We start from the raw sequence: 6538 nt of genomic DNA, 5'->3' as shown, positions 1-6538 counted from the left end.
TACTTTCATCAAATGGCAAACGATTGGTCACAATTCTCGATTTGGATGATCTCTCTTGTCATCGGAGACACATTGACCAGGTTGAGTTCAATACCAGAGGTCAATCTGTTAACGGCACTCCTGCTGTTTCAAATACTAATGAGTCCTTTGTAGATGATCTTATGGTATCTGAACAAAACGTATCTGAAGAACACACAACCTGTGAAGAGTGTGAAGTTTCCATTCCGAGAAGATCCGAAAGATTGCGGTCAAGACCACCACTGGACTATAAACATCCACACGCTCATTCAAGGTGGGGCGGATGTGATGAACATGACTGATACTCTATTCGTTGCTCTATTCATTATTCTCTTGTTTTAATATTCTAGATGCTGTATATCTATGTAAATTCGAATACATACGTGCTACTTGTTACACTGCGCCGAATTCTGTATTTCTAGTTCGTCTGGGTATAATGATATACGTGCGAAACTTAATTCTTACAGATAGGTGAGCGGAGGTTTGGTGAGCCCATCTGGATTTGAAAAGTGTGCAACATTGTTTGTCGGGATTATGGGGACAGAAAAATTTTCGTACACTGCGTAAAACCGGATGATCGCCATGGGAAGAAGAAGCAGGTGTTTGAACAGATTGGGCAGACACTATAATAATGTGGCATTTGTTTTACAGTTTCGGCATCAGTTTGACGAACCGAGGTGACATTGTGTGCGCACCCCCGGCCGGTAACTAGCGGATATGTACTTAACTATGGCCAAACCACCAGACGGTACACCCATCACAGCACTGCACGCGGGTTTTCGGATATTCCTCTCCTGGATGAGTCATTTGTTGTTGTCTGGTCATTAGAGTTTCACGGAAGAACTGTGACGAAACGAGACCATTAGTGAACAAGGACATCCTTGCGCCCATCGAGGCTGCAGCGTCGTTCGTTTATGCCATTCGGTTGAGGCAGTAAGGCAGTCACATCTAGGTTAGGGATATGCACCAATTTAAACGACAGAACTGTACAGGTAGATCCTGGTCAAAGTCATCCGCTACCTCATAATATTTGATAAAGTCGTTTTAGATTGAACTCGTGGGTATATATGTTAAAGAGTACCAAAGGCATTGAGGAGCAGGTACTCCTTCCCGCGGTAAAATAGAAACTGCGCCAACTTGCCGACCGTTCTGAAATAGTTGACGTGATTTGGGAACGATGTACGACAATTCACTATTCAATTGTTATAAAAAGAGCGTTGGCTTTCTATCACCCATTTTAAATCAGTATTGCCGCATAATCGGCAGCGTGTCATGATACTTATCTCTTTAACATTTCGTAGTCGATGGTATTATCCATCTTCAGTTTTTCATTCCATGCCACTTCCACTGTAGCTGAGGGCCTCATGAACCTGTTAACTTTTCTATTCAAGGTTAATTCAAGGTTTAATAGTCTAAAAAGCAATTAACTTTACAAGGACCATAGGGTGAACGTATATACACAAAGGGACACAAAAATATGCGTAATGTTTACTGAGTATCACATGGAGTTAAATAGTTCCAGATTCGGTTTGGACATAAGATGTGCATCTAACTTGTTCTTGAAAATGGTTAAACTCGGTGAATGCACAACATTGGGAGGTAGGGAGTTCCAAATGAAACATACACGGACTGCAAAAAAGTTCCGTCGACAGTTCACCCTCGAGTGAGGTACCGCGAGCGAAAAGTCATGCCTCCTGCCCGTTCGTGTTCGACGTCGGACAAAAAGGTCTTCCAGCGGATGATTAGGTGTCTTCAGTATATTATATGTTAGAATTAGGTCTCCCCTGATGCGCCGATAGTAGAAGTCAAATAGGTTGAGACTGGCAATCCTGTCTTCGTATGGTTTATTTTGCAATCCAATTACCAGCTTCGTGGCTCGATGATATATTCGCTGTAGAAGAATTATGTCTTTTTGAAGCCATGGTGACCAAGCTTGTATAGCGTATTCCATGGTTGGTCGGATGTAGGTATTGATTACTCGGGGCAGTGCCAGTCGAGTGAAACGACCAAAAATCCGTTTTAGGAGCGACAGGACTTGTGAGGTCCTCTTGTAGACGGCTGTGCATTGCAAGGAGTTTTTTAAACAGCTGCTGACCCACACGCCAAGATCTTTTTCTTCACTAGTCCAAGAAAGTGGTTGTGGACCCAACGTATAGTTATATGCAAAGGGCTTCCCTACACGGAGCATTTTACATTTTTGGAGGTTAAACGGTAGTCTGTTTTTCAGTGACCAATCATAAAGTGTATCGAGATCTTTTTGTAATCGGTGACTGTCTTCAATGGTGCGTATGCTTGACCATATCTTGATATCGTCTGCGAATAAAGTGATTTTACTGCTCACGAGCTCAGGTATATCGTTTACGTATAATAAAAATAAAGTAGGCCCAAGAACGGAGCCTTGGGGTACTCCACTTGTAGCTGCAATTGGCTTGGACAGAGCGCCGTCAACACATACACGCGCGTCTCGGTCAGCCAAATAGATTTCAAGCCAAGCCAGCAGCTTTCCCGTAATACCATAATGCTCGAGTTTTTGCAACAATATGTTATGGTTCACGCGATCAAATGCCTTGGAGATGTCTAGATAGCATGCGTGAACGGGATTTCCATTGTCCACAGCTTGCGTCCAGTCGTCTAAGGTAATGAGGAGATTGGACAGACAGGATCTGTTTTTTCTGAAACCATGCTGGGCAGCCGAAAGCAATCCGTTTTCCTCTAAGTGTTTAATGATTTTGTTTGCCACCAGTCGCTCAAGCACTTTGGAGATCACCGGCAACAGAGTCACCGGCCGGTAGTTTGACACGACCGAACGATTACCTCCTTTGTATATGGGAGTGATAACGCCCTTCTTCCAGTCGTTGGGAACCACACCGTTATTTAGGGACGAATTGAATAACTCAGCGAGAGGTGTGCATAGGGAATGAGCACACTGCTTGAGGATAAATGGTGTTATCTGATCGGCACCGGGAGATTTTCTGTGATTTAGTTCAAGTAACGTTCGGAGTACACATTCTGGAGTCACAATTACTTCATGTAGGGAGGTGGGCGGTGAGGGAGACATAAACGACATCCGGCTTATATATTCCTTCTGACAGTAAACAGTGGAATAGAACTCCGCCAGTTCTTCAGCTGCAGCTGACGCAGTGGCCGTCAGTCCATTAGGGGTATGCAGAGGTGAAATACCCGGTTTCACAGACGCCTTATTATTAATGATCCAATAGAGAAGCTTCGGATTTTTTTCCATTTTCTCTAAAAGCATTAGCTGGTAATCCTTTTTGTCGCTCGCGACCAGCGTGTTGACTTTATTTCTTAGTAACCGATATTTTTCCCATGTTGTTGTTGTTCGGTGACGTCGGTATTCAGCCCAGGCTGCATTTCGCTCCAGAATCCATTTTCGGGTTCTGCTTCGTAACTTAAAATCGAATCCCATCTGAGTATTCTTTGGAACGAAGTGGGAATGCAAACGTATTTTATTGACCAAGTTCCCCATGAAGCTAGACCATTGCTGGTGGACGTCTGGACCTTCTGAATACCAGTCCGTACAATGACTCAGGGTATTCGACAGTGCTTTCGTGTTCACTTTCCTGATCATTTTAAGCTCATCATTAGGTCTCACCGCCGAACAAACATAATCAAAAATGAGAACGACGTGATCACTCGATCCTAATGGACTTTCATATGCGATGTTTTCCACAACGTTCTCTTCGCTTGTTATGATGAGGTCCAGAATGGAAGGTATATCTGATCCTCTATACCGCGTGTTGCATGATATATGATTGTGAAAGTCAAGATCATGTAACGTCTCCTGGAAGGCACAATCGAGGGAATTTATCGGATGTTGTTGAGTCCGTAGCAAGTTTGGGAGATTGAAATCACCCATAATTAGTATCTTACTTTTATACCGGGAAGCCACGAGGCGCAGCTTCTCCATTATGGTGTAATTGTGCAGTTCCTCCGCTGAAGGTGGTCGATAGATCACACCAACAACACAGTCGTTTCCTGCTACCGTCTTTAACGAGCACCACAAGGTATCCGATAGTATCAAATCTTCATCAGTTAGCTCTTTGCACAATAGTTGCCTGCTATGGTAAATAGCTACACCACCTCCCCGAGAAATGCGATCCCGACGAAGAAGCGTCATTCCAGGGATGGCAAGTTCACTATCCGATAAGTGTGGCTGGAACCAAGTCTCGCTGATAGCAATCAAGTTTGGCAAATGCTTTTCACACAATTCAGATAATTCTGGAATCTTGTTAGTCAAGCATTGCGCGTTCGTGTATAAACATTTAATGGTGTTTATTGACAGCAGTGTTGGGCAGTACGCAAGATAATGTGCAGGTTGGGCGGTTATAATTGTGCCGACCCTGGCAGAGTCGGCAGCTGGTCGTTTTTTGAAGTTTCACCTACGGCTTCATCTTCATTAACCTTGGTCTCTTCTGTGGGTATATTGTTCCGCATGGATGTGCTTATCCTTAACTCCCTAGGGAGTAAGTTCCTGTGACGTTGCCATTGTGTTTGGATTAAGTTTAGCATATCACCACGAAGTAGTGTGAGTTTCAGGGGCCTCGGGCCGGTACCCAAATATTTTGGTGATTTCGGAATCCGATAAGTATCAACCACGGCCACGTTTTCAATTTCAAGTGTACTGCATAGAAATTGCCACTGCATGTAGTCGTGTGTGTTTTGCGCTATTTTATCTGACGTTTTGTTGGGTTCCGGAACACCCAAGATAATCAAACTGCGGTCATTTGTATGTTTGTTGGTTGAGTTTGTAGGATGATGTGTATTTTTGCGCGATCTTTCCGACCACGGTATATCAGCGAAAATCCTTTCGCCATTGTCGGCTTCCCCCCTAAGTTGGAATGCTGATAATAGAATGCTCTCCAGGTCTTTCTCGGTATTAACGGTAACTCTGGCTTACCGTTATGTGGCGAATTCGGTGGTCGACTTAATCGTGTTAGGGAAACTGGTTCGATAGGTTTTAACTTCATTTTAGCGCAAAGTTTGAACCACTCCTCCAGTTCGCGCTTGTGCCTCGCTTGTAATGACGTATCGCAAGGTTCTGTGACATTAGCGCAAATAACACTAAGTCCCGATGATGCTTTCCGGTTATTACTGAGCGACATACTTTTGGATTCAATGGCCTTTTTTGACGTTACTACATCAGTTTGTAACAGAGGTATGGAGTTCTTTGTTAATTCAACATGCTCCACTCCCCCCACCGGCCCAGACTCACATGGTTGTAACAGCTCTGTGATATGTTTTAATTGGTTCTCTAATGAGCCCAGTCTAATCTCCAATAGGTCATTCCTTTTGCTGATGTCATTTGTGTTCGCTTCATTTGGCTGCCGTTATTCAAGATGTTATCTCGACAAGTGACACGTAGATAACATACTGAAGGGTGACTGGCATCATTAACCATCTGCACCGTTGCATCAGTTAATATTCTATCACAACGGGCATGCCCATGCAGTTTACAAAAACAACATTGAAGTGAGGGCGTATTGAAACTCACCGGGTCAGAACAGGTCACACATGGGTCGTATTGAATTTTTTTTGTTATCGTGCGCGCTGTCGACGCTTTCGTTAATGTTGATGCTATAGAACGGGTGACGCGTTTGGACATCTTTGGACTTGTGTGTAGGGCAGGTTAGCTAGCGAAATTGCGAGCGTGTGGCGTGTATGTGCGGTTTTACGTTTACACTCGCACTAGCGTGTGCGTTAGCCGGTCAGCAGAAGTTGTGAACGCAGTCAACTCGGAAGGCCAGTGATTTATCGATCCGCAATGAAGAGGGATACAGTAGTGAAACTTGTGCGGACAGATTTCTCGATAGCGCCCGTAAATGTTCACCGATCTTTGCAGAACTGGTTTCAAAGGATAGAACTCGTCGCGGGCTACCGTTACGTGTAGGCAACTTGGAGTATCTTCGAAGATTCCGGGTAGTTGTGCGCGTGTATGTGGAATCCGTGACGTGAGCCAGATCCCAATATCCGTAGCTCCTCAACTGCGACTGACAGGATTTCAGAAGTTATACAGATCAGTTTAGCTTGCGGAGAGCAAGCGATTGATATGCAGATCAACGGTGTAGGATAGAATATATCCAAGAAAACTGTTCCAAAAAATCGGAGCGCCAGAAAATGCAGCCGCACGGTAGTGTTGGCGTGTGTAGGTTGACTTGCGAATTAGAGCGGGTGGTAGTCGCTCGGAAGTTTTGACTATATCGTTTCATTCTACAGATGCTTCAATTACTATATTTTTTGCCCAGAAAATTTCGGTGGAGTTTGACATTTCATTTGGGCAAGTCTTCAAGTGCATTTATATGATGCTATTTCCTAAACTCTCGAACCCAATTTAAAGCACTATTAGACATTTATTTATGCGAATCCTCGCGCTAGCGAGCATTCTGCCCCGCGCTGAGAACATAAAGAGCAGTGCTACACCCTTTTTTCACTTGTGCCTTTCAGGTGAACGACAGCCACTGACCGACAAGAACAAAACCGACCCGGGAAACTTGGGCAAAAG

This window comes from Opisthorchis viverrini (genome assembly GCF_000715545.1).
Source record: "Opisthorchis viverrini unplaced genomic scaffold opera_v5_179, whole genome shotgun sequence".
Taxonomy (NCBI): domain Eukaryota; kingdom Metazoa; phylum Platyhelminthes; class Trematoda; order Opisthorchiida; family Opisthorchiidae; genus Opisthorchis; species Opisthorchis viverrini.
Note: the sequence above shows the minus strand (reverse complement) of the source record.